The 14006-nt window shown below is 42.1% G+C and overlaps 1 protein-coding gene across 1 annotated transcript in view; it reads right to left on the bottom strand.

Annotated features, from left to right (window-relative positions):
• The window catches only part of PDGFRL (platelet derived growth factor receptor like), a 67020-nt gene that overhangs the window by 10842 nt on the left and 42172 nt on the right, over positions 1-14006 (bottom strand). The gene's annotated exons all lie outside the window — the stretch shown is intronic.

The raw sequence follows: 14006 nt of genomic DNA, 5'->3' as shown, positions 1-14006 counted from the left end.
CCCCCCACTCTCACTCTCAAATAAATAAAATCTTTAAAATAAATGAACAGCAGTCAATATGAATGAAAGCACCCAGCATTATCCTGTATGCAAAATCTCTTAGATCAACAAAGATAAATCTCCAAAGATAAGCTTGGAATCTCTAAGACGCCACATTATTATAATAAAAATAAACACTTTCTTCGGAGGGGAAGAAATGCGTGGTAGCTACGATGCCGAGCCCCAGTTACACAGCCTATGTCTGGTACAGTATTGAGAACTTTGGGGCATTTAACTTTTCCTCTGGCCTCACTTTTGTTTTCTCATTTTGTAGCTCTTGTATTTTTGTCTTCTTGTGTGTGAATATATTTGCAAACTGCTTCAGTTCCTTCTGCAATGAGGAGAGACATAAATATTAGCACTGAACACTATTATTAGCTCATTGTAATGGTAATGAATTGTATCGGATTGTGACAGGAGTCCAGATGTATCATCAATGCAACAGCTGTTCCCCCATGGCTTGTGAGCCTCCGCATGTGGGGAATGCCAGAATAAATGGTTTTAATCTGAGGATGCATCTCAGATATCCAAATGGCTCACCCCTCTGAGAGCCACATACTTTTGTGATACAGTTGAGATTCTCCTGTTGTATTTTGCAGCCACATCAGTGTGGTCACCATGTTAAATTTAGCACACAACAAAATGTCTGGCTGGTTGGTCCTACACGCAGCCTTGTTCTGGTTCATCACTGAATAGCTGCTTTGCCCACCAGTTCTGCCAAGAGGTGCCTCCGAACTCCCACTCCATCAACTGCCTCGTTTCAACTGAACGGAAATCTCTCCTCCTTCAGGAAGCTTTTAATTAGAATCAACTCTCGCTTTCTCCTAGTGACGTAATTAGCTCCCTTGTTCTCTACCCCTCAGATACCCCTGGCTTCCTGTTATTGCAATGGATGGTACAAATTTTGGAGGGCAGGGACTGTGCCACGTTTGCTTTATATTGCCCCAAGCAGTAAATCTGGGCAGAGTACACAGTAAAGATTCCCTAGAAATGAGTGCAGTGAAATGGAATTCATAGGGTTGGAACGGGAAAGAATCTTAAAAACGCATCCATCCAGTGATGTGTGGAAAAAAGAAAAAAAAGAAAGAAAAAAAGACATCCGGCTCCCAGTACTGCAGATGAAGAAACTGAGTCTCAGAGAGAAGTGACTTTCCTGAGACCCACAGCTGGGGGACACGGAGTCAAAAACTTAAGTCAATTAAGTACATATGGAATAGCCACTCGTTAGATAAGCAAATGCATGCAAAGCTCTGCATGCCCTGCCAGGTTCATTGTATTATTCTGATTATAGCTTAATTACATATAATTGCAGACTAGTAGTAATTATTGTGAAAACCACTACAACAATGACAATGCACGCCCAATATCAGAGATAGCACAGCAAATAAAAAAGAGTGGATCTCAAAGATACTACAATCCAGGTAAGGGGTTAAGACTAATGTACAGGGGCGCCTGGGTGGTTCAGATGGTTGAGCCTCTGCCTTCGGCTCGGGTCATGGTCTCCAGGTCCTGGGATGGAGCCTGGCCTCCCACATCCGGTGCCCAGCTTAGCGGGAAGTCTGCTTCTCCCTCTCCCCCTGCTTGTGCTCTCTCTGTCTCTCTCAAATGAATAAATAAAATCTTTAAAAAAAAAAAAGACTAATGTACATGAAAGGATCAGAGACTAGCTGAAGGGATATTCACAACAAGACCAGTAGGAATTCTGAAAAGGGATTCATCCCTGTGGGTTGAAGAGGCTGAAGGCAGCTTTGAGGAGGAGGTGAGAGAAGCTGGCCTTTTAAAGGCGGGGGGTGGGTGAGGCAGGGGAGTGAGCTCACTTGCTCAGGAAATCACAGCCCCAGGTGGGCTGGGACCCACCCAGTCTGCTCATTTTACTGCACTGCCATAGCCTGAGTGCCCAGTGGGTGGAAGGCAGTCATTACTGATTGGAGGATTTAATACATTCATTACAGAGGTGATAGAGGGAGGGGGTTAGGAGTCACCAGGCATAGAGTTGAGAACGGGCAGCAGGTTTGGAGGTGGAATGTGACGGCCCACCTTAGCCAGGGCAAGAGTGTGGAGAACAGGTGTGGGAGAGGCAGGAGGAAGAGGGGGAGGCTGAGGACCTGTCACTCTGGTGAACAGCCGGGCAAGTGCTGGAGCCAGGCTGGCTGTTGGCAGGGGAACGGAAGCCTGTTTTCTTGGGGGACATGACATATGTGACCGACTGGGTATAAGAGGTAGAAGAAAGAGAGAGGTCAGTCATGACCACTTCATTTGTATTTCTATGTGTCAGAAAGAACGGAGCTTTAACCGAGATGGAATCACTGAGAAGAGAAAGGAGATTAGGGTAGGCAAAATTGGAGATTTTGAATTTGTGATGAAGTGTGGGTCATTGAAGTGTGGATGTCAGTTGGATGTGGCAGTTGGAAACATAAGCTGGAGCACAGAAGAGATGAAACAGCACTAGATTTGTATTTTTTTGGGGGGGGGTGCCTGGGTGGCTCAGTCATTAAGCATCTGCCTTCAGCTCAGGTCATGATCCCAGGGTCCTGGGATTGAGTCCCGCATCGGGCTTCCTGCTCGGTGGGGGGGCCTGCTTCTCCCTCTCTCTCTGCCTGCCACTCCCCCTGCTTGTGCTCTCTCTCTTTCAAATAAATAAAGTCTTTAAAAAAAATGATTTATGTTTGGGGGAGTCATCTACAGCAGAGTAAGAGGTGAAGCTGAGAGAAAGAATGAACTTAACAAGAGAAAACATAGAAAAGAGAAGATTGAGGAAAAAATCTAGAGCCAGACTGGGGGCCCAACAGGAAAAGAAAATGTGGATAGGAGACAGAAGAATCAGGAAAGTATCATCGAGGAGAAGGATTCAAGAAATGGATGCTTGAAAGCATCAGATGCCTTTAAGAGAGATTCACGACCCCCCCCCCCCCCCCACACACACACACATTTCTTCTGGCAGAATGAAAGTGTTTGTCAATGACCAAAAAGGTAATTTCAGTTGTGAGGATAGAGCTGGCTTTCAGCAGTTAAAAAATGGAAAGGTGGAGAGAAAACAGAGGTGGATGTCTTCCTAGGTGGACCAAAATATCTGACCGCATTGCCTATAGAGCTCAGAACGGGGGTACAAAATCAGTATGTAATCAATAAATGTCCTGAGCACCTTCTGTGGACCCAACATTTGCTAGCACTGTAGTGACAGAAAGTATAAGATGCCATTCCTACGAGGAAAGTAATTGGGCACATAAAAATTCAGCACTTGGGAATAACCCTACCACCATGAAATCTGCATGCTGTATCTTTAGCAGGATTGGGGGTGGAAGGAAGGAAATGCACTGGAAAACATTTCTGGATTTTTCCACCCCCTCTTGTATGCAAACAATATAAAACAGGAAACAAATTATTTAGCAGGATTACAGTTTAAATGCCTGGATTTAAAATGTCCATTTCTTCTAATGGTTTCACATAGTCCAAGCAGCAGGCTACCCAAAGTGGTGGACTATGACCTAAGGCCTCTGGGGGCAGAGTCTGCACAAAGAAAGGGAGACAAGGAAGCCCTGCAAAGAACTGGGAGACACCTCACATAAGGACTCTCCCCTTCTCTTATAACCACTTAACAAATCCCCAGGAATGGAATAGTGGATGGTGTAAAGTTTGAGTGGAACAAAAAGAGGTGCCCCCAAATAATATTTAAGACAAGAAGAATTTACCCTAATTGGCAGCAGCTCTGAATATCCCAGCACACCTTAGCCTAGGTCCTTCTCTTCCATACCTGGCCCTCAGTGAGCTCGTTGTTGGACAAGTCCAAGTTTCAAAGAATGTTTAAAATTTAGGGCTGTGGGGGCGACTGGGTGGCTCAGTCAGTGAAGCATCTGTCTTTGGCTCAGGTCATGATCCCGGGGTCCTGGGATCGAGCCCTGCATCTGGCTCCCTGCTCAGTGGGGAGTCTGCTTCTCCTTCTGCCCCTCCCCCTGTTCCTGCGCTCACTCTCTCTCAATAAATAAAATCTTCAAAAGAATAAAAGTTAGGACTGTGTATGTGCATGCATATGTGTGTGTATGCCTTCTGTTAGGGTCCCATGGGCTTTACAAACAGTCCATTCCCATCAAAGGAGGCTTGAAGCTTCCAGCATGTTGCCCAGCTTACTCTCTTCTGTGGGGTGGGGGGTAAGGCTATGTCATGGGACATAGAAGAGGAGGCTGACAGCTCTCAAAGTTAGGGACAACTGTGGATCTCACCTGCGGCAGTGACCAGGTAACGATGGTGGGGTTCATGCTCCTAACCTTTCCCTAGCCTTGACAAGCCAAGGGCAGGAGGTAAACCCTGGATTACAAAATATTAGTTGTCAGTCCCATAAACGTTTAATAAGTGCAAATTAAATGGGAGGTTCCAAAGTGGAGAGTAAGGGACACAATGTTATCTAAATAGCTTCCTGCTCTCAAGTTCCCCCTATACAAAATGCCATGGAAGTCCAAGGAGGGTAACCAGGAAAAGCTTCAGGCCTGAGAGAGTTTTGGGAGCAAAGACGGATTTCAACATACACAAAGTAGCAGGCCTGCATTCCAAGGGAAGGAGATCCCCTGAAAAGAGACAAAAGGCACTGTGGTCCATGGCAAAGAGATGTTAGACTGGAACATGGGCGGGCAGAGGTCTGTGGTGACAGGCCCCAGTCCCATGAGGCATAAGATCATGGACTTTGGAGCCATACTGATTGGATTCAAACCCCACCTCCACCAAGACCTTCAGACCCCTTACCTGGAGCTCATGCCTTCCACAGTCTGGCCACACCTACTTGTTCAGACTTAACAACAAAAGCTGACATTTAGGAGTGCGAGGCATTGCACTAAGCCCTTTGAAAAAGTTCAAGACTTAGAACACTTACAGTAAGTGCTTAATACATTCTGGATAGTGCTGTTATGATGATCCTCTAGTTCTCATGACCAATTAGGATGGAGGTATTATTTTTCCTCTTTTACTGATGAGGACACTGAAACTTAGAGAAGTATCTTGTCCACTGTTATCCAACTGGGAACAGTAGAACTTCTAATCCTAGTGTCACAAAGACTCAGCTTACAAATGTTTGTAAATGAAAAGGGCATGGATTTCTATCCTGCTGAAATAAAATGAACTGAAGGAATTTTGACTAAGAGATGGTGCTTCTACCAGCTTGCAAATCCTATTAAATATGGACCCACACATACCCCCCAAACAAAAACATGGAATATCTGGTTAAATTAGCTGAGTAATATTTGTGATACCCCATTTTATATTTACATGGCTAATTAACAGTTCAGGGAGTCATTGAAGGGGACAAGGGCAGGAAAACCACTAGTTATTAAACATCTACTATACAATGGACAGCACCCAAAGCACAAATTACTTTTTCTCAATTTCATGAAGTGGAGATGATCAAACTAATAATAATAACTAAAACTTACATAGTGCTTAATATGTGTTAAGCCCTGTTTTAAGCCCTTTATAGATTTTGACTGATTTCATTCATCCTCATAAAAGCTTTGTGAAGTAGGTGCTATTATCCTCCCCAAGTTGTAGGTGAGCAAATTTTGGCTGAAGAGGCTAGGTAACTTTCCCAAGTAAGTGTTGGAACCACAGGAGAAGAATTTGAAGGTTAGTTTAAATAATGTTCCCAGAGCCACTCAACTATCAGAACCCAGATACTCTGCATTGGAGACCGTGTTGCCTCTGTTGACATAAAACAGAAGTATAAGGAGTAAGGGGAAAAGATGCAATCCAAAATCTTCCTCATTCAACATTCACTTTAAAAATTAATTATTTAGCTTCTACCACATGCAAGGAATTATGCCAAGCCTCAAAGGAGATAAAGATTCATGCTTGTTCATATTTCAAGTGTTTGTACAGGGCCTTGTGTTTAAGCTTCTTTTTAAGAATGTGTCAGAAAATAATTGCTCCATGATATTCTGGGAATGGAGCCATATCAACAAAATACAAACCCTGGGAAACAGACAGCTGGTAAAACATATCAGAGTTTCACAGTTTATGATTTTTTAAAAAAAAGATGATGAAAAGAAATATGTATGAGAATCTAGCAGAGAACCAAATACACAAAATGAGGAACAAAGTGAATACGGTTTCAGTATCAAAAACTAAGCAGAAACATCCCTCCCTCCTTCTTTCTTTCCTTCCTTCCTTCCCTCTCTTCTTTTTTTCTCCCTCCCTTCCCCCTCTCTCCCCCACCTCCCTCCCTCCCTGTCCCCCTTTCTCTCCTCCACCTCCCTCCCTTTCTTTCTCCCTCCCCCCTCGTCCCCCCACCTCCCTCCCTCAATCCCTCCCTCTGTATGTTTGAGGACTATCCAAGGACCTACTCAAAACCCTCGCAATATAACTACCATAGTTCTATGCTAACAACAGGTTATGTTAATTTACGTGAATGGGAGTCAAGACTTTTCTACTACAGGGCGCCTGGGTGGCTCAGTTGGTTAAGCGACTGCCTTCAGCTCAGGTCATGATCCTGGAGTCCCGGGATCGAGTCCCATATCAGGCTCCCTGCTCAGCAGGGAGTCTGCTTCTCCCTCTGACCCTCTTCCCTCTTGTGCTCTCTGTCTCTCATTGTCTCTCTCTCAAAAAAATAAATAAAATCTTTAAAAAAAAAAAAAGACTTTTCTACTACAATGACTTATGCCAGATTCTTCTATATTTTTAAAAAAGAAGTAATAGGAGGGAATCAAGTTGACAGAGGAGGAAAACTCTGAGCTCACCTCCTCTCAGGACACAACAAAACTACAACAACATATAGAACAACTATCTCTGGGAACAACTTGAAGATTAGCAGAGCAGCTCCAAAACAACTATAGATATAAACAAAAAGCCACACTGAGATAGGTCGAAGGGTCAAAGTCATATGGTCTAGTCAGGACCCACACCCCTGCCACAGTGAGGAAGCACTCCCTGAGGACTGAGGGGTTCAAGCTCCACATCAGGAAGCCCAGCCGTGGACACCTGAAATAGGAAGACAAGCCCCAATACTGCCTTGCTTTGCAAACCAGCAAGGTTTAATTCCAAGGAAGCCAGAGACTATAGGAAACCCAAACTCCATTTTTAAAGGGCTTGCACACAAATTACTCCCACTGAGACCCAGCACAGAGGCAGCAGTTTTGAAAAGTGCCTGGGTCATGTGTGAGAGAAATCTAGGGACTAATTTTAGTGCAAGGACTGGAGGGGCAGGGATCTGTAGGAACTTTATCCAGAAAGGGAAGTGCTGGTAGGTACCATTTTACTCTCCCTCTATCTACCTGGCCCAGCACTGGTGGGTGCCATTTCTGACACATGCCATCTACCTTGCTAGCACCACTCACCTCACCTCCACATTCCCCTGTGGACCCACCTGACCAGCAGATGCCCCACCAAAGCGGCTGCCACTCTGCCCTACCCAGGAGGTGGCCTCGGCTAGGACTGGTACACCCCAATGTGACTTCCCGTATGCCCTGCCACACTTGGTGAGCAACCTTGGCGTGGACCATCACCCCTCAAAGTGAATCACATCCTGAGAAGAGGGAACCTGCCACACACACCAGTGCAACCACACACACTAGCATAATCACAAATCACAGCTGGTCCTCAGCTAGCCACACCAGGGGCCATCCCTGCTCACCAGCAGCCCTGCAGCAGCCATAGCCCAGCCATAAGAAGGTGCATACAGACCACATGGGACACCCCTGGAGTGCCTGGTTCTGGTGACCCTGGGGGGATTGCTCTTCTGGGCTCAGAGGACACCTACTACATAAGGCCACTCCTTCAAGACTGACACATGGGTGATCTACCTAATACAGAGAGTCAGACAAAATGAGGAGACTGAGCAATATGACAAAGCCTTAGAAAAAGAACTAAATGGAGGAGAGATAAGCAAGCTACATAATAAGGAGTTCAAAGTAATGGTCATAAAGTTGCTAACTCAACCCAGAAAAATAATGGATGAACACAGTGAGAACTTCAACAAAGAGGAAATAAACTGTTAAAAAGAATTCATCAGAGCTGAAATTTAAAAAATACACTAGAGAGAATTAACATCAGATTAGAGGATGCAGAACAACAAATCAGTGACCTGGAAGACAGGGCAGTGGAAATCATCCAAGTGGAACAGAAAAAAATTGTTTTAATAAAGATACGTTTTTTTAAAGATTTTATTTATTTGAGAGAGAGAGTGAGTACGAGAGAGAGAGCGAGCACACAAATGGGGTGGGGGAGAGAGGGAGAAGCAGACTCCCCACTGATCAGAGAGCCCAACATGGGGCTCAATCCCAGGACCCTGAGATCATGACCTGAGCCGAAGGCAGACACTTAACCAACTGAGCCACCCAGGGGCCCCTTAATAAGGATAGTTTAAAAGACCTCTAAGACAACATTAAGTATAAAACATTCACATTATACAATTCCCAGAAGGAGAAGAGAGAGAAAGGGACAGAAAACTTATGCAAAGAAATAATAGCTGAAAACTTCCCTAACCTGGGAAAGGAAACAGACATCCAGGTCCAGGAAGCAGAAAGAACCCCAAAGATGAACCCAATGAGGTCCACACCAAAAATATATATAAATATTTAAATATAAATATTTAAATATAAAGAGAGAATCTTGAAAGCAGCGGCAAAAAAGCAACTAATTACATCCAAGTTACATACATCAGCTGATTTTTCAGTAGAGACTTTTCAGGCCAGAATAAAAGGACATATATTCAGAGTGCTGAAGAAAAAGCCTACAATCAAGAACCTCTTTCTACCCAGGTTATAATTCAAAATTGGAGGCGAGGTAAAGAGTTCCCCAGACCAACAAAAGTTAAAGGAGTCCATTACCACTAAATGGGTTTTACAAGAAATGTTAAAAGGATTCCTTTAAGCAGAAAAGAAAACGTCAAAGCTAGAAGAAAATTATAAAAGAAAAAATATTAATGATAAAAGTAAATGTACCGTAAATGTAGTGGATCAACCACTTATAACATTAGTATGAGGGTTAAAAGGCAAAAGTAGTAAAATCAACTATACCTACAATAATTAGTTAAGGAGTACACAAAATAAAAATATGTTAAATATGTCAAAAACATAAAATATGGCAAGGGAGAATAAAATTTAATGCTTTTAGAATGCGTTCAAACTTAAGTGACTTAGACTACTATATACATAGATTGTTATATACAAACCTCATGATAACCATAAACTAAAAATCTATAACATATTAAAAGAGAGAGAGAGAGAGAGGAAACCAAACATATCACTAATTAAAATCATCAAAACACAAGGGAAGAGACCAAAGGAAAAAAAAGGAACAGAGAAGAACTACAAAACAACCAGGAAAAAATGGCAATAAACATATACCTATAAATATTACTTTAAATGTTACTGTACTAACTACTCCAATCAAAAGACATAGGGTGAGTGAATGGATTAAAAAAAAAAAAGACCCATCTATGTGCTACCTACAAGAGACTCACTTCAAATCTAAAAACACATACAGACTGAAAATGAAGAGATTTAAAAAAGACATCCCATGAAAACTGAAATGAAAAGAAAGTTGGCATAGCAATATTTATATCAGACTTTAAAACAAAGACTATAACAAGAGACATAAAAGGGCATTATATAAGGATAAATGGATCACTCCAAGAGGATGTAATGATTGTAAATATCTATGCACCCAACATAGGAGCACCTGAACATAAAAAGAAAATATTAACAGACATAGAGAAAGTGACAATAATACAATAATATTAAGTGACTTTAACATTCCATTTACATCAATGGATAGATTATCCAGAAAGAACATCAATGAAACATTAGACTACATAAACTACATATAGGTCTTTGGAACAGAACAGAGAGCCCACAGATAAGCCTACATTTACATGGTCAATTAATCTATGACAAAGGAGGCAAGAATATCCAATGGGTAAAAGAAATTCTCTTCAACAAATGGTGCTAGAAAAACTGGACAGCTACATGCAAAGGCATGAAACTGAACCCCTTTCTTACACTATACACAAAACTAAACTCAAAACGGATTAAAGACCTAAATATGAGACCTGAAACCATCAGACTCCTAGAAGAAAACATAGGCAGTTATTTCATTGATATCAGTCATAAAAACAATTCTCTAGATAGGTGTCCTCAGGAAACAAGCAAAAATAAACTATTGGGACTACACCAAAAGAACCATCAACAAAACTAGGCAAGCTGCTGAACAAGAGAAGATATTTGCAAATGACATATCTGATAGGGGATATATCCAAAATATATAAAGACCTTATACAACTCAAGTCCAAAAATCCAAACAACCTAAAAAATGGGCAGATGACCTAAATAGACCTTTTTCCAGGGAAGACATACAGATGGCCAACAGACACATGAAAAGATGCTTAGCATCACTAACCATCAGGGAGATGCAAGTCAAAACCACAATGAGGTATCACCTTACACCAGTAAGAATGGCTAGCATGAAAAAGACAAGTGTTGGTGAGGATATGGAGGGAAAGGAACCCTCATCAAGTGCTGGTGGGAATGCAAACTGGTGCAGCCATTGTGAAAAACAGTATGGGGATTCCTCAAAAAATTAAAAATAGAATTACCATACCATCCAGTAATTTCACTACCGGGTATTTACCGAAAAGGAAAAAAAAAAACACATCAATTCAAAAAGATGTATGCGTCCCTATGTTTATTGCAGCATTATTTACAATAGCCAAGATATGGAAGCAACCCAAGTGTTTTATCAAGAAATGAATGGATAAAGGAGATGTGGCATGTATACAATCGAATATTACTCAGCTATAAAAAAAAAAAGAATGCAATCTTGCCATTTGCAATAATACGGATGGACCTAGAGGATATAATGCTAAGTGAAATAAGTCAGAGAAAGACAAATACCAGATGATTTCACTCATATGTGGAATTTAAGACATAAAACAAATGAAAAAAGATAAACAAAAAACAGATTCCTAAATACAGAGAAGAAACTGCTGGTTGCCAGGTAGGTGGGGGATGGGTAAAAGAGTGAAGGGGATTAAGAGTACACTTATGATGAGCATGATGAGCACCGATTAACATACAGAACTGGTGAATGATTACATTATACACCTGAAACTAATATAGCACCATGTTAATTATACTCTAATAAAAATATAGTGTTAACAGCGTATCCTGGGACTTTTAGTAACCTCTTCTTTTTACTTATCTACAATTTCTAACTTTCTAAATTATATAAGGGTGAACTATTTTGTAATGACAAAATCAAAACTATAACAAAATCAGCGCAACTTAAACCTCTTACAAAACTTTAGAACAGGTACTCTATAAATGTGTGATCGTGGTTGGCTCATTTGTAGTTTAAAAATCTGGAGGTGAGGTTGCCTTTCTAGCCTGTGGATTCCAAAAGACAGGAGCCATAGAAATTTATTTGGAGACCCCAAAAATCCAGTATATTATTTTGCTCTGATTTAAAAAATCCCTGCCAGTTGGAGTGCAAAAATGACTGAGTACAGAGTGACTTTGTTCTCAAATCTGATTCCTCTTGAGCAGGTATTCCTGTCCAGGCTACGCCACCTCCCTGGAGCTTATACCGGGCTTCCCAGGCTCCTGGATCTCATTCAGCCTCCCCTCTCACCTGGTTCCCACTCTTGGCTTTGCTATTTTTTTTCTAATGGAGCCACAACTCCATCTGTCACCCAGACTGAATCTTCATATCAACGACTCTCCATTGTTGTTTCCATTCCCTACTTTTTATCAACCAACCAATTGATCCTTCTAGTAAAATGTCTCCTCTAGCCCCTTCAGATGCACCACAAAACTGTCAGATATACTTTCCAAAAACCATTTTATTATTACCTCTAGCTTTACAGTTAACAGCAGCTCCCAGAGCAAGGCAAGTCAAGCGCGGTCACCTTGGCTTGGTATTCAAGTCTCCCAACACCTCCATCATTTACCCACCTCTCCACACAACCAAACTCCTCACCTACCCCAAACACACTGGGTTCTTTCCCTCACAGTCTTCCAGCCATCCCTTTCCCACTGAAAGCCTCTCTTATTTGCCATCTGGCCTAAACCTGGTTAATTCTTCAGAGTTGTATTCTTAGAAAGGTCATTTATGTTCAGTGGCATTTGTAAAATGGTGATATTAATAAGCAACAGGCCCAAAATAGAGTCACTTAGGTTAAAGTCCCACCAAGACTTAATACCTAAACGAACTGCAATTTCAGCCTCTTCTAGGAGTGGAATTTTCAATCAATTAATCTGGAATGTCCTGATCATCACTAGGGAGGTCATCTGTATGATAAGAACTCCTGCCATTCCCCCTAAGGAAAGGTGGCCATGCTTGAAACAATCCTTCCTCTTCTTTCGCTCATAATGTCCTTGTCCTCACCCCCCTCATTTCTGCTTATAAAAGCCTTCCATTTTGTACAAATCCTGGGAGCCTCTTCTATTTGTTACGTGAGATGCTGCCTGATTCATGGATCTTTGAATAAAGCCAATTAGATCTTTAAATTTACTTAAATTTTTGTCCTTTAACAGATTTAGTGGCAGCAGTAGGACTGCCAGAGACTTCTGTTGCAGGATTTCTTTCCCTTTAGCACCCACAGTTCTTGGTCACGTCACTTCAAAGGATGAAGAGTAAGCCAGACGAAGAGTGGTGGGCAGCAAAGCAAATCTAAAGCAAAGTTTATTGAGCAATAGAGGGAGGGGACCCGAGAGGGTTGCCAATTTGGCATTTAAATCTAAGGGTTTTTCTGGGCTCTTTGGTGTGGGCTGTTCTGATCTGATTAACTCTCCAGGCACCTGTCACCCAGTCAGGGTTTTGTCCACGAGCTCATCTACCTATCAGGTAGTTGTTCATGTGGGAAAGGGTGTCATGTGGGAAAGGGTGGAGGGCTCCTTCCAGGGTGGTTTTGCCTAGCCTCTGGAATCAAGACAGCATGGCCACCACTGCCCTAAGGCCACCAGATCAAGCTCTTTGTTTAAAAATCCCACTGGCTGTTGAACTGGCCCCCTGGGCCTGGATTAGGACAACCAAGGCCACTCCCTTCCTTTCTGTCACAAGTCGTAAGTCTTCCCAGTAGGAAGACCTAAACTAAGCATTTTGGAAAGGACCCTGGAGCAAGATTGCATGCAAAAATTCCCCAGGCTGTTGGCTCTACAGCCACAACAGCAGCTCCAAGCCCAGAGACCCAAAACAATACCTGTTAGGGGTCCATCAAAACACTGGTCCAAAGATTGATGCCTCCACTCTGATCAGCTGGAAGGAACACTGAAAAAGAGGCTGTTCTTAAAGGTCATATGCAAATTATTCTTGAATGCCCTTATACCTACTTCTAAAGGAGGGTTCCCATATAGAACCTCCCAGAATTGATGGGACTCTGAGGAATCTGTCAGTAAACTATTACTATGGTAATTCCCTTAAACAACCATGGGGAAACTAAAATTAAAACTAACGGGAAAACTTGCCAAATTTTAGTTGATACTGGAGCTATGCTTTCTACTTTAAACCCTGTCCTCATAGGAGAACAAATTCCTCAGAGTAAAAAAGGGTTTTCCATAGTGCAGGTGTCTCATAAAGTTCAGAGAGAATTTTTATCTCAACCGGTACAGATGACTCTGGGACCTTCGACTGAAAAACATTCCTTTTTCCTATGTGATACAACCCCAGCCAGTCTATTAGGTAGAGATCTTTCTAAAATAAAAAGGGTAATAAATTTTATGGCCAATGGTGACCTCACCTTAGAATTTCCTGACCAACCTGATCTTTTATGTGCTCTACATTCTGTCTTTGTCATAAAAGAGGAAGAATTACAACAAAAGTCCTCTAAATGATTTGAGGTGCTCAAAAATCTGTGGGCTACTTCTAATATGGACACTAGAAGAATAAAAAGTGCAGAATCTCTAAATATTCAGATAAAACTAAACCTCTCCCGAAAGTATCTCAATATCCATTAAAGCCTGAGGCCATACAAGTCTCACACCCATAGAGGAGAC

Source organism: Zalophus californianus, chromosome 2, assembly GCF_009762305.2.
Source record: "Zalophus californianus isolate mZalCal1 chromosome 2, mZalCal1.pri.v2, whole genome shotgun sequence".
NCBI classification, from domain to species: Eukaryota; Metazoa; Chordata; class Mammalia; order Carnivora; family Otariidae; genus Zalophus; species Zalophus californianus.
This window is presented reverse-complemented; position numbering and strand designations above follow the sequence as displayed.